Source organism: Cupressus sempervirens, chromosome 4 (assembly GCF_028749045.1).
Source record: "Cupressus sempervirens isolate cs-2001-9-10 chromosome 4, ASM2874904v1, whole genome shotgun sequence".
In the NCBI taxonomy this organism is placed as follows: Eukaryota; Viridiplantae; Streptophyta; class Pinopsida; order Cupressales; family Cupressaceae; genus Cupressus; species Cupressus sempervirens.
In genome coordinates this window covers 207,541,731-207,567,544 of record NC_143121.1, presented here as the reverse complement: position 1 = coordinate 207,567,544, position 25,814 = coordinate 207,541,731, and positions in this window count along the sequence as shown.

Below are 25,814 nucleotides of genomic sequence, written 5' to 3'. Positions count from 1 at the left end.
ATATATATATATATATAATACATATATATGAATATTATTATATATTTAATTAGATATTTATATGTCATGGATAATTAATATATATGTATGACAATAGTATATGATATTATATCTTTTTATATATTAAAATAATATTTAATTAAAATGATTCATATGTAATATATAATCATATACTATTATAATGTAATCATATATAATTAAATAATACATAATATAACTATCTTATTAAATTAATATTGATGAATAGACACATCTCTATGAAATACTGATATATACATGGGATATCACACGTTAAAGAGGATATCCTATGAAATATTATCAAATTGATATAAATAAAATGTCAAATATGAAGATGTCCTAAAACAAGACATTACAGGTGGTATCAGAGCCACTTTCTTGTCATCCTGTGGAAAGTAGTCAGTGAAAAATCATTAGAAACATTCCTGTTAGGCTAAGGAGGTGAAGAAAGTAAACAATAAATGAATTCAGATCATAATCCACGAGTAAATATAGGGAGTACTAAATGCAGAAATAATAAAAGTGTAACTAATCAATGATACAAATGCATAAATAATAAAAGAGTAACCACACATTACATTATTTCTACATTTGTATCATTGATTGGTTACTCTTTTATTATTTTTGGTAGTCCCTCTATTTACTTGTGGATTATGATCTAAATTCATTTATTGTTTACTTTCTTCATCTCCTTAGGCTGACAAAAATGTTTATGATGATTTGTCACTGAGTAATTTCCACAGGATGATAGGAAAGTGGCTTTGATACCACTTGTAATGTCCTATTTTAGGGCATCTTTAGATTTGACATTTTATGTATATCAATTTGATAATATTTCCTATGATATCCTCTTTAACATGTGATATCATAGTATCATAGATCATAAAAATATCATAGTATCATAGAAATATAATGCTCAATAAAAATACTTCAAATCATGATGTGAGCAGAAAGTATGGACAGTCAGATAAACCATTAAAATGACATGAAATATATAAAAAGGTAAAGATTGCAAAATAACCTAAATACAAGGAAGGAAGAAGGAATGAGCCAATTCATAGGCCACGTGGTTGAGCAGAAAATAGAGAAGTATTATCAAAACATTTGAATGAATGTATAAGGAAAAGATAATTGGACTTAAACCCATATCATGGTCAACCAATACTTTCAGCATTTACTATAATAAATTTTATAACCTATGTTATATACTCACCACAAATTTGTGGGCCCAAGTAGTGAACGAAGTCATTTTAGTGATGGGTGTGATATATTAGGCATACTAAAGGCTACGAGTATAGTCAGAATATTGTATCTTTGTTGGTATTGTAGGAGTTATTTCACACTCCAAGGCATAGATACAGGCTAGAGGGCTAAATAAAGAAGTGGTCATTACAAGTAATGAATAGAGCTACATCTATGGAAGTTGTAGTGACAATTAAGTATGCTCTTGGTAGACTTAATATGGCAAAGGCATTGACCATTATAAAGGTAATGTATATTGATTAAAAGTAATGATGATGTAAGAATTACTTGTTTATTTTATTATGATTATATTTTAAAAAGTAATATAGATTATGAAAATTGATTATTATATTTTCATAGTGAATAGGAAATAATATGTTAAAAAAAAAAATATAAGAGAGATTTAGATTTGAAATGGTTAATCAAAGGATATGTAGATTTCTTCTTCATACATGAATAATATAAACCGAATGTTTAAAATATTATAATGTTGGTCAATATCTTTGAAAATAAGATAAGGCCTACAATGGAATGGCCTGGGTGACACCATTTAGAGGTACTAGGTAGGGCCTATGGTGAGATGGGCACTAGGCGACATCATCCAAGGGTACTAGGTAAGGCCTATAGTGGAGCGAATACCCTAGGGTACATCATAGAAAGGCACTATCTTGGAGATGATGATCAGAGAGAGATAACAATAATGAGGGAGAATGCTAAGGCCCATGATTGGGTAATAGGGCACCCTATTATAGTTTCTCCTCTTGTACGTAGGAAATGATGAATTAATGAACTATACTTTTTGATTGACAAGCCACTGTAAGATCAAATTTCTCTAATTGACACTATAAATACCTTGTCAGGGGATTGATATAAGGAAATCCTAAGAGAAAATTTATATATAAATGTGTACTAATGAATTTTTGTTGTTGCAGGTTCACAATCAAGGAATTGCATAATGTGTGTCTTCATCTATCTGCATCATGTTTTCTTCGCGTCTTCATCTATTTGCATCATGTTTGCTTCATGTCTTAATTTGGCTGTATCATGTTTGCTTCGTGTCTTCATCTGTCTGCACCATGTTTTCTTCGTATTTTTATTCATTAAAGTTTATATTTCATAATTTTTTTAGGACTTTTGTATGCAAATATGTTTTGTATTTATGAAGGAGTTTGTGTATGAATGATTTTTCTTGAGGACAAGAAAATTCGAGAGGGGAGGACAATGATATCCCCATTCTAGCATATAAATTAACTAATAAATAAGTATTGTATATAAAGAGTATATAATATTAATAATCAATAATATATATAAAATATTATAATTATACTAAGATACAAATATACATTGTTATATATAATAATTATACATATATATATACATATGAATTTTATTATATATTTAATTAGATATTTATATGTCATAGATAATTAATATATATCTGTATGACAATAGTATATGATATTATATCTTTGTTATATATTAAAATAATATTTAATTAAAATGATTCATATGTAACATATAATCATATACTATTATAATGTAATCATATATAATTAATATATAATATATAGTCATATAATCATTAATAATTAAATAATACATAATATAACTACCTTATTAAATTAATATTGATGAATAGACACATCTCTATGAAATACATATATAATACATAATATAATATATAATTAATATATAATATATAATCATATAATCATTAATAATTAAATAATACATAATATAACTACCTTATTAAATTAATATTGATGAATGGACACATCTCTACGAAATACACACACACGCACACACACACACACACACACACACACACACATATGGGATATTGTATGTTGAAGAGGATATCATAGGAAATATTATCAAATTGATATAAATAAAATTTCAAATATGAAGATGTCCTAAAATGGGACTTTACATTCTAGCTCACTTGCACAATCTTCCCAATTGTCTTCAACATTAGGATCATTCAAAAACTTCACATGGTAATCAAATAGGCTATGAGCTATCCCTTTGCTATTAAAGTTTTATATAGCATGATAGGAGCAAAGATGAAAATTGATTAGATGTAAACTTATGCATATAGAGTTCTCCATACTCTTACATACTAGCTTACCTAGCTTGAGTAGAAAAATGACATCAGAAGCTTCATCAATTGAAAATTTATTTATGACTGAGACAAGTTGCCGAGATACTTCAGCCAATTTGAAATAATCAAGGGAAAACCTAGGGAGTCTCAAAGGTTCTTCATCAAAACCATCTATCCTCATGTAAGTAAACTTGGGAAATTGTATATAAATACTACCAAAGGTTTGGAAAAATTTGAGAGATTTAAAAGAGAACCTATGGCGAGGCAAACCTTTCATTTCAAAATACAACTTCCCTAAAAAAAATCATGAACTTTCTAAAACTTTATCTCTATGAAATAGAGGGTAATAGTTATATATAGTGATGTTTTCTGCCTAGGGATCATGAGGTAAATACCACAAATCTTGTGTACTAGAGAACACATATGTCAAGTAGGAGGACATATGAAAATCTTTCTTCATACTTAAAGCTCCTCTAATCTAACTCCTTATTGAATTAGCAATCAGTTCATCCTAGCCTAAAAATTGAGATCCTTCCAAAATAATTTGAATATAAAAATACATCCATTCTTCAAAGGAAGACACATCTAGGGAACCACAAATTTAGTGCAACAAAACCATGACATCATCAACTTGAGGAGTAATCTAACCTTTCTTTAGAATCTTGGGCAACCTAGAGCCACCTTTATAAGGAGTTAAAATCTAGCTCTTCACAATGACATTTCTATAAACATCCACCTTTTTTGAAAATTTATCCCACATTAAAGCAAGAGTCAATTATGCAAATTCTTGCTCTTTACAATGGAACAACTTGGACATAGTTTTCCTAGAGATATTGAATAATATGATTTTATCTTTCTTGAAAATATTTCCACTAGGTATATCATATCTCTGAATTAACTTCAGACATAGGTGGGCTTGTGGAAAAGTGGAGGCCATAAGAAAGTTAGTGTCTAAGACTTTGGTAGAGAAGGCCCGTGCTAGTTTCTCACACAATCTCTCTGTTACCCTGCTTAGATAAACCCTAAAAGATATGTGTCTGATACAATAGGATATTTGCTACACAAACTTTGGGTATTCCCCAACATGTGCATATTAGACTTCATGCTTTAAAATTCTCTATCATTGCTTGAAATTCAAGGAAGAAAAAACAATTTCTTCTGCTAATAGGTGAAATAAAAAGGAATAAGGGCTCAAGAATTACCTAAATAGAAGAAATTATCATGACTACAAAAGATGATTTCCCTTCTTCAGGCTACTACTGTTGACACTTAATCAATTGAAGAAAAATATGTCTTCAAAGAAGGGAAATTTCACTCATATATAATTCCTAGAAAAAGTAGGGCATTAATCATGGGAAGGACATAATTAATTACACATCCCATAGGAAAAGGAGGATGTGACAAGGTGGTGCCTAACAATAATGTGAAGTGAGTAATTTAAATGATATGTTGCCTCCCCATGTGTCAAATTTCTCTTTCACGCTTTAAAAATAACTCTTGGCATGATATTTGACAATTACCTTACATTGGTTTATTAACCATCCATGATTGATAAAATCACACACAATCTGTGTCATCCCCAAAAAGGCAACTAGCTCTAGTGCATCTTCTAAGAATCAAACATAGTGGCACAAAAGGATAGGGCCCATCAACTGTGTTGCATGAAGACCAAAAATAGTTTGAAGTGATGAACCAATTGAACCCTTTGAACATATTCAACTGGTACAAAGGATATAAGAGGTTCAAGAATTATTAAAGGAAAATAGATCACTAAAAATTTTCCTTAGCCAAAATGTTTACAAAGGAAACTCGGGGGTTAGACTTGCTCAACAATGAGCTTGGGGAAAGAAGGAATTGAAAGGATGGGGTTTGTGAATGATTGATTGAAATGTTATCATACCTCAAATTACATTTGACTCTTAGCAGAACTAATGGTTCAACATAAACATTTGAAAAGAAGAGTGACAAAAAATAAATAATAAAAATGGCAACTCTGAAAAATTGTGAACTAATAGTTCCTTAATCTTCCACTTCATCATCTTCATCAACCTAGTAAACTGGTACTTGATCAAGCTTGCATTTTACTCAATTTCTCAACATTCTTCAATTGTTCCTTCTACATTTCAACTCAACTAACTTCTCCACTAAATATAATGAATAAACAAAACATTATCTTTTCAAATACCAAATGATAAAGTGCCCATTGTAATTCTATCATATTTACTTCTCTTTACTCAACAAATTCACTAGTTCATCTAGTTAACTCTCTTTTCAAATCCTCTTTATCAACCATAAGATATGATACTCTACACTATTATAAAATGTCTTAAAAATAAGGTTTGACATCAATAACAATATAAAAATTATTCCAATTGTAGTTTCCAAAAATCTCCCTCTTTGGCATTGATGGAAACACCTTTAGTTATCATACAATGACAAAAGTAACCTCATAATTTTCACAATTATCTTCCTCCATGATTTGTATTACATATTCATTAATATCCTTAGTTTCATTCTGATTCACATCCATGCAACTTGTATATGTGTAAATGTGGCCTCTATTTAACACACACACACTTCAACATGGTCTTTGTATGCGGATTCATCCTATAATGAACATGAGATTGTTCACCCAAGAGGAGTCCTGTAAGATGACCTATTGCCTTCTATATAGGTTGATTTTGCCTACTTATGCCCTCATATTTGAGGTACATGCAATCAGACCATTCTAGAATGAAGGGTTTGAATGTAATTAAACCTATATGAATGTGCAAGTAATCTAAATGAAATGTGCAATTATTCTAGGAACATATAAAATAAAATTAACTAGATGTATGCATATTAAAACTAGAATGATTCTTAATCTAAGAAATAAAAGCTTTTATGAGAATAATGAGCTTAAATGAGTGCACAATTTAGCAAAGTTTTGATACACATTCAATTCAATCTCTGTAATGAGGAATTGAGAGTCCCTTAAATAGAATCCTGGAACGAATCAATGGGTAGGATGAACCTTGATGAATTGTCAAGATTGGATAAAAGATTCAGTTAAAATGGAAACTTCCTTGTGTAGGTGAAGTTAACTATTCCAGATTAGAGTGTGATAAGTATTTAACAGAACTTGTCATAAGGGTGAGAGTAAGCTAACTAGATTGATTATAATTTCAAGAAGTATTTCACTTAGAGTTTCCATTTAAAATTGAAGAGAGGATTTTGAAGATATTATTTAATTTAATAGGTGGGATATGATCTCACAAATACCTTTTTCATTTAATTACATAATTAAATTAAATTAATTAAAGTAGGCATAGCTATTAAATTAAATAAATTTAATTCCTTTGTATGTTAGCCTTAGAAAATAATTTAATTTAATTAAAGTATAAATACTTAGTAATTAAATTAAATCTTAATCGATAAGATTAATGTGACTAATATGAGTCAATACTTTATGAATTAAATGAAGAGTCTGATAAATGCAAATTGAGGTTTTCTACATTTAACAATTAAGTCAATTAGTGACAATCAGAATGAGAATTGCCTATTGAAATAGGACTTTAGAATTGATCAGAATAGACACGAATTGGTGATTAAGGCAATGAGCCAATTTTGGGGTATTAAACAACCTCAATATGTATTTTCCTTGCTTCTATTACATTTCTCCCTCTTTTTCAATCATCTAACCCCAATTAAAATATCAATTGTATCAACTCCCTCTTTGACATTATTCTTCCTCTTCCAATGGATGGTAACTCAATACATACTTCTCTTACACTTCTTTTGATATTGCATGGCATCTTCATAAGCTTTCTTCCTCTTCGATAACAATACCAAAGACATCATCCACTATATCCACAATCCTCATTGGTTTTTATACATATTGATATTTGAAATTATCTCTCCCTCTCTTATCTATGCTCATGAATTCTTAGGTCTTAGATCTTAGATCCCAGTTAAGTCAAGTTCCATTTGAATTAGATACTATCAAGATTAAACATGCTGAGTTAGAGAAATACAACATTATTGTGAAAGGAGAATTCACACAAGCTAAACAATAGTTAGAGAAACTTTATTCTAGTAGTGAGAAGATAGATCAATAGATATTTCATCAGAGATCTTCTTATGACAAGACAAGACTTGGATATTTGATTGGAGAGAAATCAACCAAGAAATTTGAAATCAAAAGAGAACTAGATCTAGTTATTGGATCCCCTAAGGAATCTGATCTAAGTAAGGAAGAATCAAGCACATCTACTGAAGTATCAAAGGAAGTTGAGTTAATTGATTTGATAGTTAAACTTGATGAACCTAAGAAAATAGAGCAAGTTGTTAAACCTAAGCAAGATGAACCACCCAAGGAAGTAAGATATGAATTTAGAGGTAGATGCTTATTTTGTAATGAAGTTGGACATATGAACATCTAGATACTCAAGATTTGATAGCACTTAAAATATTGTCTACAGAATGGAGCTTAATCTTTAAGGATCCAGATAGAACACCTAGATACCTAAGATTTGATAGCATTTAAAAGATTGTCTCCAAAATGGAGCTTAATCTTTAAGGATCCAGATAGAACACCTAGATACCTAAGATTGATAAAAGATAGCAAGATCAAATTATGAGTCATAGAATCATCCCCAGAATGAGGCTTGATTTTTAGGAGTCAAGGTTTAGATTGCCCTGATATCTATCCATTGAATTCTTTATAAGATGTAATAGATGGAAAAGATACCAGAAAGAGGGGAACAAGATGCCCCTAGTAATAAGGATTCAGATTGATTTGAAATTCCAATTCAATGATGTAATCATCCTGCCCCCTCCAAAGTGAAACTGAAAGATGACGCATTGAAAATATGATGTAAAGCAGTAGATAGAGATATGTAGAAGAAATCCAAGATCAGAATAATGTAGAAGGGATCAAAATGATTAGCAAAAGATTCAAAGCCAATTTAGTGAGATTTGAAGATCCAAAAGAGCAAGTTTGACCAAGAGTTGACTAGAATTGACCATAGTTGGTTTTTCTAAAAATTAATTTTGAAAACATGAAGAATTATGAGTCGAAAAGATTCCAAGAATCACAAAGTATCAAAAAAATACAGATTACACAAGCGTTTGATTGTGTCAGTCCCAAAAATTTAAAACAATTTTTTGAGCTACTTAGGTGTGTTAGATTTTGAATTCTATCTCGAAAAAGGATTCAGAATAGTCAAATTAGCTAGGGGTGATTTTTGCGCAAATCGAAACACTTTGCAAAATTAGTGGTCAAAGTTAGATATCACTCTTTTGAGCACTCCCGATGACACAGCTAATCGATAGACTACGGATGACCAGTGAGTGGTCAATAACCTTCGATCATGCTTTTTGAGGTCATTTATTGCATGTTTTAGGAATTCTACAATCGGTCTTTGTGCGAGACTGTCCTTTCTCGTGCAAAGTAGTTTCTTCTTGTGTAAAGATTCACCAACTCAGTGTTTCTTCATGTGCTCTGGTGGGAATTCTCACATGGGAGATACCTACTTCTCACGTGAGAAGCATGGGAATTTGGGAAAATTTTTCTTATGTTTTTTTCACCTTTCGTGTGAGATAATCTATCTTCATGCGAGAACTTAATTCTTCGCATGAGATAATCACTTTTTGTGCAAGACATGATTTCTCGCATGTGTTAGCATCTCTTCATGTGAGGACTTGATTTCTCACATGAAGATGCACAATCTCGCATGAAGAAGTGGGTTCTTGTGTGAGGAAATGAATGTTTGTGTGAAAATCCATGATAATAGGTTAATGAAAAATTGCATTTTTGATGTTTTAGCTTGGATTTTTCACTTATTTTGTTATCATTTTGACTTTTTGAGTGAGTACTAACTATTTGCGCATTGTTGTTGTTCATGTGTGTAGGAGCTATTTGGTGATGTCACATTCAGATCACATTATCCTCCATATGGGGCTTTTTTGTGGAGCCTTGATGCGACCAACATGGCCCATATTGACAGATTGGGGGCTCACTTCTTTGTGCTAGATCCTAGTAGTGCTGGTGAATCACAACTTATTGACTTCCTTGGTCGAGCATTTCCATTTAGAAATAAACACTTTCCACTTGCCATAGGGAGAGATGACTATGATTCCTGAGGATATATACAGGATCTTGCACATACCCTTCCATGGACCAAGAGTAGTATATGATATAGTGCCTCAAGCAGGTATAGAGGTAGCTAGCGATTGGATGAGCCATCACATGGGATGAGCTCATCCACACATATGGTCAGAGACATAGTTTAGCATCAGTTTTGGCCATATTTATCAGCTGTTTCTTGGTACTAGACAAAGGATAACATGGATTAGAGTGTGGATGGGGGGTCATGCTACAACACATGGTTGATGCTCTAAAGAGATTTGGGTGGGGATAGTGCATGTTGGCTCATATGTTTTATGAGATGCATGAGATAGTATACCATGAGTTGAAGAGTATGGCCACTGGTCTATATGTTCTCCAGATGTGGGCATGGGAGCACTTTCCAGTTATACAGCCCATTTTTGAGGATGCTCGAGATCTTGTAGAGCCATACATTTGTAGATATAGAGGACAGATTACCCAGGTAGGCCTGGGTAAGATAGAGCATTGGAGGACCCATCTTGATGACCTGGTCTCCGTCATATGGTGGCCCTAGTGAGAGATGGAGGATTAGGACGATGCTCCTAGGAAGCTAGGGTGGATGTTTTACTTACAGTCACTGGTGGGTAGGACCACACAGATTATTGAGTAGTTTTCCATTACAACGGTGTGGAGACAATATGGGAGGCAACATGATATCTCTTAGGAGTTTTGCACCTATGTGCTAGTTTCCCAGGACCTAACGCGAGGATGGCCATTGAGATTAGATGCAGGGAGATCAATGATCGATGTGTGCAACCTAGTTATAGCACAATGGGACTACCTTCTAGAGGCAAAAAATGCAAGGGTGATGCCAACATATTAGGCATACCTTATTAGTCACCCCCTCCCATGGTTCACAGATTCTTTGGTGATAGAAGCAAGAGCTCCACAACAGACACTAGCACAACAGTATTAGGTACCCCAACTATAGGAACCCTAGCAGTAGGTACCCTAGAGTCCACTACCATAGGTTTGATAGAGGGTCAAGTAGGTTTAGATCCCCACATGACAGATGGGGTCAGATCTAGGTGCTAGTGGTAGTGGCGAAGAGTAGGGTTAACGCCAGAGGGCAAGGGTGGAGGATCAAACATCAGAGTAGGCACCTGAGATGCTTGATGAGGAGATGTAGGAGCAGCCTGCAATGGGAGGTTAGGATGCATTTTGACGATAGAGGGAGTGGATTTGGCAAGCATCTTAGCAGATCAGAGAGCTACAAATATAGGTAGTGGTGAGGGATGCACAGATCTCCAAGTGAGATTAGGAGATTTAGTGATTATGGGATCAAGTGTAGCCTACTGAGAAAAGGGTAGAGCTATTGTAGGATGAGGTTTGATTGTAGATGGCCCAAATAGCCTATTACTTTGCAACATACTTGATAGTGGTGCCTAATGAGGCTAAGTAGTTGCCTTGGTTCTCATAGTATGCCCAAGATTTTGAGGGTTCATGTCCTCCTACTAGACCAGATATGCCACCTCCTTCACCTCCTCATATTGCTAGGGGTGATGGTGTAGGTCAGAGCTAGCCACATGTTACTATTACCCTAATTCTATTTCTAGCTATGTATTAATTGGTGTGCCAACACCATTTTGTATCATTTTTGACCGATAGCACTTTAGTAGCACTCATTTTTTGTATTGACACATTTTCTGATATATATATATATATATATATGTGAAATTTTGAGTCGAGTAGCCTTGTGTTCATGTCATCGTCAGTGTTTGTCTTTTCCTTTGATGTACATGAGATATTTTTATGCTTACGATTATGAGATGCAAATGTGATGTTGATGTATGGATTTAATGCATATGAAAATGAATATGAGATCCTTATATAATGATTGTGAAATGTGAAATGCGATGTAATGGATATGTAAATGATGTGATATGTGTTGATTATGTAGTGAGTGTATGGATGTAATGCATATGTAAATGAACTGACATCTCATGAAGTGTTGTATGTTTTTGTGTGACAGTGACAGGTATCCCCTCGAGGAGTACATGAATATGAACCAAAGAACCAAACACTTGTGTAGCCATGGAGAATCCTAATACATTTGAAAAGATACACAATCCCTCATCACAAAGGATGGAAATATACTTACAATTGAATCGTGTGCTTATGAAAGTAAAGTATGCAATGCAAGAGTACATAAAATGCAACCTTAGGTCTAATTACCAAGCCTTGACCATTTATCATCACTGAGCATAGGACAAAATCCCATATGTCGTACAATTCCCACTGACATTGCAATCATGGGAATATGAATAGGACATATATTATAATTTTTTAAGGATTAAATGTAAGTATTTGAGGCACAAGAATCCAAAATGACCAGAACATTTTTCCCTTTTATTGTAGCAAGTTAACATAAGCATCTAAACATAAACGTTAGGATGACTAGAATGTTGCTTGCATGGCAGACACACTAATTACTTGAGAGATCCATCTTATACTAAGTATTCAGTAAATATTCTATCTAAAATTCATAACCCAAGATAGAAATGTGCTAGGTATGCTCATAGTGATCCATACATTCACTTAGCAGGATGAGTATTAGTATTTACTATAGCATGAAGAGTTCACTCCAATAGACAAGAAGAAGAACCAACATTATTAACGTATCTGTATAAAAGGAGTTGAGGTACACCTAGCCATCCAATATGAAATGGAGGCTCTTATAATGAACACCCCTTTTATAGGAATATGCCAACTAATTGAAACCAAACTGCAGACAAAAAGAAAAGAAAAGATCATGCCCCTAGTCATTACTTCTCTAGTCAAAACTAGCATCATCAAGTTGCTCAAGGAGACATGATAAAGAAAAAACAAAACAAACAAAGAAAATTCTCAGCATATCCATAAAAGAATGTCATTTTGAGTTCAAATTTTGTCATGGAATTGATATCAAGTGTCAGTGTCCAAAACATGGATGAAAGAAATCTCTTTAGTAGGGTGACAATAATAGGCAAATGTAATTAGAATAACTAGTGACAGAGGTTACAGAGGAATCTTCGATGTGAAGAACCCAAAGAGGACCAAGCGATAGTAGATAGACACAACCAAAATGGCTTGTGACTGATGCAAGAGAGATTTTTGCATAAAAGAATCTCGAAACATGACCTGAGAAATAGTAGGAATACACAACTGAAACAACTGGTGACTGTTGCAAAAGAGATTCAATGACACTAAAGTGGAATGCCCTTGAGTTGTAACAAGACTCAATCCATGGATACATGAGTAGAAAGTGGGAAAAACAATAAAGCAACTATATAGAAAGCTAGAAGATGCACTATAAGATGGAGCATTCGAAACAAGAGGCACTTGTTTCCCAATTTTTCACCTTCTTGGCAAAGCTTTCATTTTTTTTGCTACCATGGTGCTTGTTTCCAAGTTTTCACCAATGACACTTTTTCTTGTTTTTCAATTTTATTTTTTTTCCTTTTTTTTCCTTTTTTGATTTTTTTTGAATTTTCAATTTTTTTGGTGTTACCAAGGTGCCTATTGCAAGGTTTTCACTAGGGTAACAATTTTTTCAGGACTTTTTCTAATTTTTAAATTTTTTTTCAGGACATATAGATATGTACAAAGAGCTATTGAGATCAAATCAACTATAAAACCACTTTAGGTGGAGAGTGTTGATAGGTTCCTTGAGCACTTCTCCTTCTGTTGTGGAAAGCTTGTAAGTGTTGGATCCATACACTATAGTAGTGATATAAGGACCAAGCCAATTTGGTTCAAACTTCCCTTTTTGGACTCGCTGCTATTGATTCTTAGGGTTCTCTCTTAGGACAAGATCACCTAGCTAGAAGTCACTTGGCCTAACTTTTTGATTGTATCTTCTTGACATTCATTGTTGATAAGCTCATAGATAATCATACACCACTTTTCGACATTCATCCAATAACACTAGCTCTTGAAGTTGAGCTATCCTATAATCTTCATCAATAATAAGGCCTTTCATAGAGATTCTCAAGGTAGGAATCTCAACCTCTATTGGGAGCACAACATCTTCTCCATAAACAAAAGCAAAGGGTGTAGTACCCATTGGAGTCTTGATGCTTGTCCTATATGCCCCAAAGGCTAGATTAATCTAGAGGTGCTAGTCTCTCCTAGATTTGCTGACTGTGTGATGAAGGATTTTGAGGATCATCTTATTGGATGCCTCAGCCTGGCCATTACCTTGGGGGCAATAGATGGAAGACCAATGTTGTGTGATTTTGAAGCATTTACATAGTTTCTTGAGGTCTTTATTTTTGAATTGTCCTCCATTGTCAGTAATGATTGAGGATGGTACACCATCCCTATAGATGATGTAGTTTGTGATAAAAAGAGCTAAAATTTTACCATTGGAAACTACAATAGGTATTTCCTCTACCCACTTCGTGAAGTAGTTCGTAGCTATGATAATGAACTTATGTCCATTAGAAGAGGTTGAGTGAATCTGACCCACCAAGTCAAAGGCCCATTGTTGAAATTGCCACACTATAGTAGAGGGAATCAACTCTCTAGCTGGAGCATGATCATATCCCCATGGAGCTAACAGTGCTTGTAGGACCTAGCATAATTGATAGCTTTTTGTTCCATTTTAGGCCAATAGTAACCAGCTCTAAGGGTTTTATGAGCTAGCATTAGGCTATTTGAGTGGGATCTACAAATTCCCTCATGACCATCAATTAATGCATGTTTAGACTCTTCCAGTTCTAAACACCTAAGGAGTGTTCTATCGAGACCTCTCCTATATAGGTTGTCAGCAATAATGACATACTATGAAGCATTATGGATAAGGTAACATTTCTCATTTTGGGTCAGACCTTTTGGAATGGTTTGATTACATCGATAGGAATAGATGTGATGGTAGTGGGATGAGTCTTATCGGACAATAGAATAGATCATCCTAGAAACAGGGGTGTCATAGGCTAGGTAGTGTAACGCTTCCACCAAGAACTCATGTCAGAGATCATTTTTAGTGTTTTGTAGCAACGAGGCCAAAGTAGTCATAGCATCAACCACTTTATTATCTTCTCAAGGAATTTTCTAGAAGGTGATGTGTGTGAAATAGTTCTTCAAGTCATCAACCATGCATTTGTAAGGGATTAGCTTCTCATCCTTTGTTTGATACACATCATTAACCTGGTTGATTACAAACTCAGAGTCGCCAAAGATGTCTAACTAATCCACTCTCCATTCAGCCATGATCTTCATGCCATTGATTAAAGCCTCCTATTTAGAAATGTTGTTTGTACAAGGAAACAAAATCTTATACGCTTTGGGCAATGAATATCTCTATGTTGTTATGAAGAGTAATCCAACACTAGATCCCTGTTGTATGAAGGACCCATTGGAGAACATAACCCATGTTTGGTGTGTGAGTTTCAAGATTGACTCATTAGGGAAATAAATATTCATCAAGACAAGACTTTGCATAGGTGCATCTGCTAGCTGATTTACGATTGCTTGTCCCTTGATGGCTTTTCTTTCAACATATTGGATGTCAAATTCACTAAGTATCATGACCCATTTAGCCAATCTTTCTATGAAAGCTACCTTACTAAGTAGGTACTTTAGTGGATCTATCTTGGCTACCAGTCACGTAGTGTGAGCAAGCATGTAGTGTCTCAACTTCTGGGAAGCAAAGACAATTACCAAGTAGGCTTTCACAATGATATTGTAGTTTCTCTCATAAGAGATCAGTGTGCAACTAAAGTAGTAAATAGCTCTCTCCTTTTTATTGTTGTCCTCTTGAGCTAATAGAATTCCCAAAGATGTTTCAATTGTCGAAATGTACAAAATCAATGTCTTCCTAGAGATAGGAGGCATCATGATTGGTGGATTGACAAGATATTGTTTGATCTCTATTAAGCTTTTCTCACAATCATGACTCCAGTTGAATTTCACACCCTTATGTAAAGTTGTTGTGAAGGGTTGTGATCTATTTTCCAACTATGAGATAAACCTACGAATAGATTGGACTCTTCCTTATAGGCTTCTCATTTGGCTAATGTTTTGAGGTGGAGGCATATTCATAATTGCTTGAACTTTCTCTATATTACCTCAATTCATTTTGTAGACACGATGTATGCTAGAAACTTTCTTGATGTGATGCCAAATGCACATTTCTTAGGATTGAGCCGAAGATTAAATTTTTCCATGTGATCTAGGATGGGTCCCAAATCTTGCAGATGAGTATTACATTTGGCACTTTTTACCAAGGTATCATTCACATAGTCCTCCATGGTCTTATGCATCATGTCATGGAAAATTGTAGTTATTGCTCTTTGATAAGTTGCACCAACATTTTTCAAATCAAATGGCATTATGTTCTAGTAAAATTTTCCCCATGCACATGTAAAAGTAATTTTCTCTTGGTCTTCTGGTGCAATTTTTATCTGATTGTAACCATAAAACCCATCCATAAGTGAGTACATCTCATAGCCTACCATCATGTCCACTATCATATCAATGTTGGGAAGTGGAAAATTGTCCTTTGGAAATTCTAAGTTGAGATCACAAAATTCAATGCAAACTTTGATAGATTCATCATGCTTGGAGACTGGGACAATATTGGATATCCATTCGGCATAATTAATTGCGCAGATGAATCTAGCTTTTAGAAGCTTCTCTAGTTCTTCTTTGATGAGCAATGCAACATGAGGATGCATTTTTTGAAGTTTTTGTTTAACTAGTTTGATACCTAGTGTGATGGATAGGTGATGCATGGTAAGATCATGATCTAGTCCTGGCATGTTAGAATATGTCCAAGAAAAAATTATCTTCTTCTCTTAGAAGAAAGCAATGAACTCTTCCTTTTCTTCAAGGGACAGTGACTGTGCTAGATATATCATATGAGGATGTTCTTCTATACCTAGGTTAACTGGCTATGTTGGCTCTATCAACACTGATGATCTCTGTTGAAAATGACTTGGAAGTGTATCAAATATCTCATTTGTGGGTGCCTTAGAGAGGTTTTCACCCTTGGATATGTCTTTTGTTTTTACTTTTTGGGTTTTGACACTGCCACAATGTGGTTTTCACCATCAGACCTTTTGTATTTTTTCTTTTTAATTATATGACTAAGATATTTGATGTCAGCTTTAGTCATGTTGACACTCTTCTTAGTAGTGGAAGACATTATAGGTTCAATAGCATTTAGGTAGCAGGAAAGAGCATAGTCATTCTGGAACATGGGGACTTCGCTAGATGCATTAGGGTTCTAGTCTATAAGCTTAGGATGTGTGAGTGAAAGAATAGTGACTGGTTCAATTGTGTTCATGGTATAGTCATTAAGTGCTTGGAATAGTAATTCAAGACCTACAACAACTTTGTCCACAAGTGTGTTTGAATGCCTTTGAGTACTAATGTTAGCAACTGATGACTCTAAGACACTAGTTGGATCAAACCCATCTAACCTAACCCTAGACATTTCACCCACTTTGATTTGGTTTTCATAGACATGAACTTGGTAATGTCTTTATCAGTAGTCACTTCTGAAAGAGAGTCAAACTCATATTCCTTAGAATCAATTCTGCCTAGTGAGAGACTATGGAACTCCCCAATAGTGATAGGGACATACTCACCTTCATCATCTAGGTTCTTACACTAGTGTTCAATATTTAATGATTGACTAGACTCTCCCTTTTTTGAATGAGCTTTGGGTTGATTAGTATTTTCCTTAGAAGAATCACTAGTATCGTCCACAGTGCTAATATGTGGCACAAAGTCATCTAGCTCAGCAAAGAATTTTGCAAGATCATGAGGGATAGGTTAAGGATAAGGATCCTCATCATCATATTGTTCCTCTTGGGTATCTAACTTGGCTTGTGACTCATTTCCAGATGAATTCTTAGGTTCCAGTATGAATTTGTTAGCTCCCAGATGAAAGGGCACCTTCTTCAAGCCTAAACCAGTTGTATCACTATTTCTTCAAGCTATTTCTTTGATAGGATCAATTAAGCCATTATTATTGCACCTAATAGGGCCAGTTCCTTTGTAGCCAAAATGTTTCATGAGCCAAAGACCAGGCCCATATTCCTCAGGAGTGATTTCTCAAGCTGGCTCTGTTAAGTCTACTGGGGTCTCTTCTATGTAAAGGCATGTAGCAATGGATTTTTTTTCACTTTCATCCTCTAAGGGAACTGTAGCCTTGACAAAAGTGCAAATATACTTGGTTTGAGGTGTCAACACAAATGACTTCTTTTCCTTTGAGGGTCTCCCATAATGACAAGGAGACTCTGGAAGAGATGTTAATGACAACACTGGTTCAATATGGTACTCTCCCATGCTAGTTTCTTTGAGTTTGAAGGATTTCTTGATTTGTTTTAGCTTGTTGTCATGATAATTAGTGGATTCCCTATTAGCAGGGACAAAAGTTTCAACAACTTTGAGCATAATTCAAGTATAGCTAGTAGTGGCCAGAATGGTAACTTCGGAGCCATGAAAAGGGAATTTGATGCATTAGTGATATGTGGATGACACATCATGCATCTCATGTATCCATGGCTATCCTAGCAAGATTCTATAAGCCAAGGGAATGTCAAGCACCTAACAGGTGACATCCCTTTCTGTAGCACTGATGCAAATGAGTAAGACCACAAGACCTAGAGAATTTCATTCAACTTCGTCATATGCTTTGATAGTGATCTTGCATCAAGAATTAATAAAGTCCTTAGAATAATTTAATTGTCTAAGAAAAGCAGTAGAGACAATGTTTAGGCATGTGCTGTTATCAATGAGTATCCAATGAATATGTGTCTAATGTATCATGACCTCAATGTGTAGAGGTTGATTATGCGGGTGACTTAGTGAGTTATCATCCTCTGAGAAGGACATAAAATAAAGTGAGATTAGGTGACTTACCATGGATTGAAATCACTCAAGATCAAGATCTTGAGTAATGCTTGCCTTAGTGAGGGCTTCATCAAGAATCTGCTTATGAGTAGGTGAGATTTTAAGTAGCTCAACGATGGAAATTTGAGCATTAGTTTGTTTTAGTTGATTGAGAATGCTATAGCTAGTTGTTGTTGAATTAATTGTGAGTTTTGCACCTTTTCTAGATGGACCAGCAAGGGCTTTATCTTTATGCTATTTAGGATTAGGAGTAGCAGGCATAGGGCCTTTGAGCACCAAATTGGCATGAGAATGCATGACAACATTGGCACAATGTTGCAAATGTGTGTTGTCTATTGTGTTGGAAGTAGGATCCCTCAAGACAAATGGTGTCTTTGGTTTATCATTGTCTTGTTTTTCGTTAATGGTAATTATGTTGTAGTATTCATAATCCACAAGTTCAACCATGTTGATCACATTGTCATCATTAGAGTATGCATAGCTGACCTTGTTGTTGGGTTTTGGTTTTGGGCCCTCTCCTTTTTTGTATGTTGGGAAAGGTTCTTTGAAGGCCTTGAGATTCGAGTTCTTGTTATGTCCATCTACTACAAGTTCACCAGCATCAATCATGTCCTGTACTTTGTGGCACAAGTTTATGTAGTTGCTAGTTTTATGCTCCTTATTTTGGTGATACTCATGGAATGAGGATTCACTCCACCATGGTGGGTGTGGTTGTGGATCATAGGGGCAAGAGTTGTCCAATGGTGAAATAAGCTTGTGTTGTAACAATGTTTTGTAAACCACATCCAAAGGCTCACCCAGGGGTGTATACTCTTGCTTAGAACATGTGGCCCATGAGTTTCTTAGTTTGTTCCTAGATATTTTGTTGTCAGGAGGAGGTTTCTCAGTAGTTTTGGCTACATTGAGACCATCTATGAGATTAAATGCCACCTTAGCAGGCTTAAAAGTGACATTGTCAACAACCCCATCACACACAATTTCTCAGTTCTTGTTGACATACTTAGTTTTGTCTTTGTTTGAGGTAGAGCCTTGTTTTGTGTCCTTCTAAAGATTGAGTTCACCCTTCTTGACCATAAATTCCTCTATGTGTATAGCCTATGTGATCATGTCTTCAAAGGTATGTAGACCTTGAAGTTGGACTCTATACCCAAAATCAGGTAGGAGATTATCAGTGAAAATGTCAAGCTCTTCCATTTTCAAAATTTTGCATGAACACTTAGTATAAAGTTGTCTCCACTCTTGGAGAAATGTAAGAAAAGGTTCTCCAACTTTCTACTTAAAGTTGCATAGATCTCAAATGTTGACGGGGTGTTGAACTTTATGAGAATATTGCTAGAAAAAAAAGTTGGCAATTTCATCAAACATCTTGATATCGAGAGGCAAGTATGAGAACCACTCCAATGCCTAACCACCTAGACTTCTAGGGAATAAATGCATAAGATATGTCTAGTCATGCATAAATTCCATAGACAAGGCACCAAATTCTCGTAAGTGATCACTGGGATCAGTGGTTCCAAAGTACTTGTCATATTTAGGTAGTTCTCCTCCTTGTAGGAAAGGAGGCATGTTTATGCTCTTATCAAATGGAAATGGACAAGAAGCATCTAATGCATATGTTTTGGTGGGTTTATCTTTCTCTTGCATCATCTGAGCTAGTTGGTCTTGCATAATTTTTTTTTTTTTTTGGAGTTTGGAAGTCTTAGTTTCTTCTTCAGGCATGATGATGGTTTCCACATTGAAATGAGAAGGTAGCTTAGCTCCCTCTTGGGTAAGTTTGAGAAAGTACTTTTCTTTCTCTTCATTGAGTAGAATTCCCATGACCTTTTGAAGGTTTTTGTCTCTTCAACATTTTTCTATGTGTTCAGGGAGTATTTCCACCTCTTCCTATTCCTCATCAGTTTCAAGGTCTTTCTCTTTCTCTTTGTCATTCCTAGGTGGTTCTTGATGTCTTCTATGACTACTATGTTCAAGTTCACAATCAGTCATTAAAGGAACATGTTTAGTTTTAGTATGTTGTGATTCAAAAGGTCCTTTGAAAAGGAAGTTTGACATGTTGTAATACAAGACCTCTACTAGTCTCAAGGTCATCTTGATACAAAAGGTTCCTAGTTTGTCGTAAGTGTATGGAGAACGTTCACTGGACTTGAGGTGACCTAACGGGTGAGGGAGATTGTGAAGATTCCTCACTAGATGCACTAGATGTAGACCATGTATCAAAAGGAAGGTGTACTCTACCATGATTATGACTCCTAGCATGACCTTGCCTAAGTCTATGGGGATAAAACATGTTGCCACTCCTTGTTGTAACAATCATAGACAAGGACAAGAAGCAAGAACCTAGACAAGGACCACACTAGAACTTAATCTCAATAGGACAAGGTAAGAGTTCTGTATATTAAGGCATGAATAGTCTAATTTAAAGGGTAGAATGGAAAAAGATTATGACCATCATAATGTGGAGTATGATAGGCACTAAAGAACATGAATCAAGATAGCTAAAGGACAAGACTAGTCAAAGTCCAAACCACAAATCTTTAGCTAAGCTAAATGTCACTGTTTGGGAACTATTTATAGAAAGAGAAGGGACAACTTGATGTAGAAAATAGATAGGGTATAGATCACAGATAGGTCTAATAGATCAAAATGACACTTCAGACTCAAGGTCTTGCATGAAAACCTTCTAAGGCTTGCGTGAGAAAGTTTTTAGGACCATGTAGAGATTTAGAACAACAAAAAAATTTTGCACGAGGAAGTGCTCTTGGCTACATGAGAAAGTGCACTAGGTTAGACAGTATAGCTACAAGATTTTGTGCAAGGACTTGTGTAGTGCCTACCCTCATTCACATCTTTTCTAGACTTTGTTGCTATCATTATCAGACTATGATAGACTAGTTTTATGTTGATGGATTAGTGGTATTGTTTTGAGACTATCAGATATTATGTTATGGATTCAGTGGTTACATGATGAGATCATTTAAACTTTACATTTCATGTATGCATGATGATCATTATATTGCTTTCAGTTATTGTTGATGATTAGTTAGATGGTTTATTATCTCATGTGTTTTATTATGGATACTTACCCCATACTTGCATGTGTATGGTGTGCATGTTTTCTTATTGTATGGAATTTATGATATGGTTAAGAAAGGGAGTCATAGTCACCTGCTTAGTCAGGATCTACATGATGCACCACTTTCTGCCATTGTCTATCTAACTTAGCATTATATATATTGTATGTCCATGCATGGTTTTTTCTGCAGGTTGCAAGTACCGGGTATCGACTTCCCTGAATTGCCAAGATGAGCGTACCCTATTATACTATCTCAATGATAAGAGAAGGGAGATAAATTCTCAAGTCCAAATCCAAAACCCTTAAACCAATTGTCCTAGTGAGGTAGGATAAGTATCTGGATATTTTACCCATCGAATGTGTCGGATGACATAATTCGTAATTTTTAACCCTTTAGACTGATTTTGAGTGAATTGCTCTATGATGAGTTTTCATATTTTATCTTGGAGGTCTATGGTGAATTTTCTATTAATTAAGTCTTAATAAATAGATTTAATTAATTAATTAATTATTTGAGAAAATTAATATAAAATATCATGATCTTTGATATTTTGATTATAATTAATTAAATGAGGATTAATTGAGAATTAAATAAAAGAAAATTAGAAATTAAAATTATTAATAATTATAAATAATAATAAAAGTAATAAATAAATAATAATAATAAAAGTTATAAAAATTAAAATGAAAGTTATAAAAATTTAAATAGAAATTATATAAAAAGTAAATTGGAGTTATAAGCTTGCCTAGGAGTTAACACACCTTTCTATTTCTCATATGTCAACAACACAGGGGTTAGTGCATCAATTAAGCACATGGTGTCTACAACCTTATGACTCATCTAGAAGGTTGGAAAAGACACATGCTTAGTTGGTGACACCTTCTAATTGTTTTTAGAGACACTCTAGGTGTTTCCTGAGAGCTCTTTATATTTATGCATTCCTAGAAGCTTAGACATAGCATTTGGAGAACATTTTGGAGCATTGGAGGACTCAGGAACTCTAAAGAAGGGAGGAGCTTGCTCTGCAGGTTTTTCGAGGAAGAGAAAATTAGCATCAAAATTCGGGTAGATTCTTGTGATTTTATTTATGCTATTTGCACATCTTGCATTCCCTGTCTTCTTCATGTCTTCCATATGTCTTTTGAAATTTTTTTCTACTTTGGTTGTATATATTCTCAACATGGGGCTAGGGTTTAATTATAGCGAAATCCATTAGATGATTTATTGAATAAATTTTGAGATCAAAAGTTTATAGGAAAATTCTAAAAATTGGAATCTTTAAATAGATTGTGTTATATATATATATATATATATATATATATATATATATATATATATATATATATATATATATATATATATATATATATATATATATATATATATATATATATATATATATATATATATATATATATATATATATATGCTGTGATACTTAATTAAATTATGCGAATACATATATATATAAATACACACACACACACACATATTGAATAATCGTATTTTATAAATTGTAGTGATGAAACTTTATTTCAATTTCAAATTGCAAATCGCATCAATGGGGAAACATTTTATTAAAATGTTATTTAAAAATTTATATACATTGCGAATTGGGTATGCAGTACCATACCCCACGAGTCACAAAACCCGCTGTCGACGCAGTGCCTATGGCCGCAGGTACTGCATACCGTGGCAGGGGGAATTATTGTTATATTTGTTTGTGTAATATGGGATGGCAATCGATATTGTTAATTCGATTTCTTTTATATTTAATTTTTATAAAATGTTATTATTATATATTATAATATATGTATAGTTGTATATATATCTATATATATATATATATATATATGTAAATATGTATATAGGGTATGTGCAGGATCATGGTGTGCCAAAAAGTGGCAATGTGAAAAAAATAGAGTTTGAACACGTCTAAAAACGCTTCAAAATCCGCTCTGACTTTTTTTCACCTATCGGGGTACCAAACCTGGAAAGTAAGGCCCAAGCCTTATCGGATATCTGATTTGAGATCGGATATCAGATATCATATCAGATATCGAATCTCATATCGGATATCCGATATGAGATCCGATATCCGATATCGGCGACATAAAAATTGGTGGGAAAAGGCACAAAAATTAGAGGGAAAAACAAATTTGTAAGTGATATAACTAATTTGAGTTATGAAATATGTAAAGATATAATATATAATCTATAAATATATAATATAATAACATAACTATTATATATAAAATAATATATAATCTATATATTATATAATAATATAATATAATATTATATATATATATATATATATATATATATATATAGATATATATATATAACGTAATGTAAAGATATAATATATAATCTATTAATATATAATAATATATTATGTTATTATTATTATTATTATCTATAAATATAATATATATTATTATAATATATTATTATTATTTTTACTATATTTTTATTAAATATAATAACATAATATATTATATATATGTTATTAATACATATTATTATTATTATCATATATAAATTATAATCTATAATATATTATTATTATTATTATCATATGTAAATTATAATATATAATATATTATGTTATTATTATTATAATCTATAAATTATATATATATATATATATATATATATATATGATTGTTATAGTATATTATTATTATTTTTACTATATTATTTCTAGTGGAGTCATTTATATGGGTCAAAAGGGCTCACAAGATGACCTATGACCCCTTTCGACACATTCCATGACGACATATGTCCCTAAGGGATCCTACGACCCCTAGAGACATATTGGAATAGTTTATATGGGTCGTAGGGGGTCACAGGATGACCTATGAACCCTTTCAACATATTACAAGACAACATTTGTCCCTAGGGGTCCTAAGACCCTTAGGGACATATTAGAATCATTCATATGGGTCGAAGGGGGTCATAGGGTGACCAATGACCACCTTCAACACATTTCAAGATGACATATGTCCTTAGGGGTCCTAAGACCCCTAGGGGCATATTAGAATCATTCATATGGGTCGAAGGGGATCATAGGGTGACATATGACCCCCTTCGACACATTTCACGATGACATATGTCCCTAAGGGTCCTAAAACCCCTAGGGACATATTAGAATTTTTCATATGGTTTGAAGGGGGTCATAGGCTGAACTATGACCCCCTTTGACACATTACATGATGACATATGTCCCTAGGGGTCCTACGACACCTAGGGACATATTAGAATGCTTCATATGGGTCAAAGTGGGTCATAGGTTGGCCTATGACCCTCTTTGATCCATTAAATGATGGCATATGTCTCTAGGGGTCCTAGGGCCCCTAGGGACATATTAGAATCATTCTTATGGGTCAAAGGGGCTCATAGGGTGACCTATGACACCCTTCGACCCATTAGATGACGAAATATGTCCCTAGGGGTCCTAGGACACCTAGGGACATATTAGAATCGTTCTTATGGGTCAAAGGGGGTCATAGGTTGATATATGACCCTCTTAGACACATTACATGATGACATATGTCCCTAGGGGTCCTAGGACACCTAAGGACATATTAGAATGCTTCATATGGGTCAAACAGTGTCATAGGTTAACCTATGACCCCCTTCGACCCATTAAATGATGACATATATAGCTAGGGGTCCTAGGACCCCTAGGGACATATTACAATCGTTCTTATGGGTCAAAGGGGGTCATAGGTTGACCTATAACCCCCTCTGACCCATTACATGACGACATATGTCCATAGGGGTCCTAAGACCCCTAGGGACATATTAGAATGTTTCATATGGGTCAAAGGGGGTCATAGGTTGACCTATGACCCCCTTCGACCCATTAAATGACAACATATATCCCTAGGGGTCCTAGGACCCCTAGGGAAATATTAGAATCTTCAACCCATTACATGATGACATATGTCCCCAGGGGTCCTAGGATCCCTAGGGACATATTAGAATCATTCATATGGGTTAAAGGGGGTCATAGATTGACCTATGACCCCGTTCGACCCATTACATGATGACATATGTCCCCAGGGGTCCTAGGATCCCTTAGGACATATTAGAATCGTTCATATGGGTCAAAGGGGGTCATAGGTTTACCAATGACCCCCTTTGACCCATTAAATGAAAATATATGTCTCTACCGGTCTTAGGACCCCTAGGGACATATTAGAACTGTTCTTATGGATCAACGGCGGTCATAGGTTGACCTATGACCCCCTTTAACCCATTAAATGATGACATTTGTCCCTAGGGGTGCTAGGACCCCTAAGGACATATTAGAATCATTCTTATAGGTCAAAGGGGGTCATAGGTTGACCTATCACCCCCTTCGACCCATTACATGACT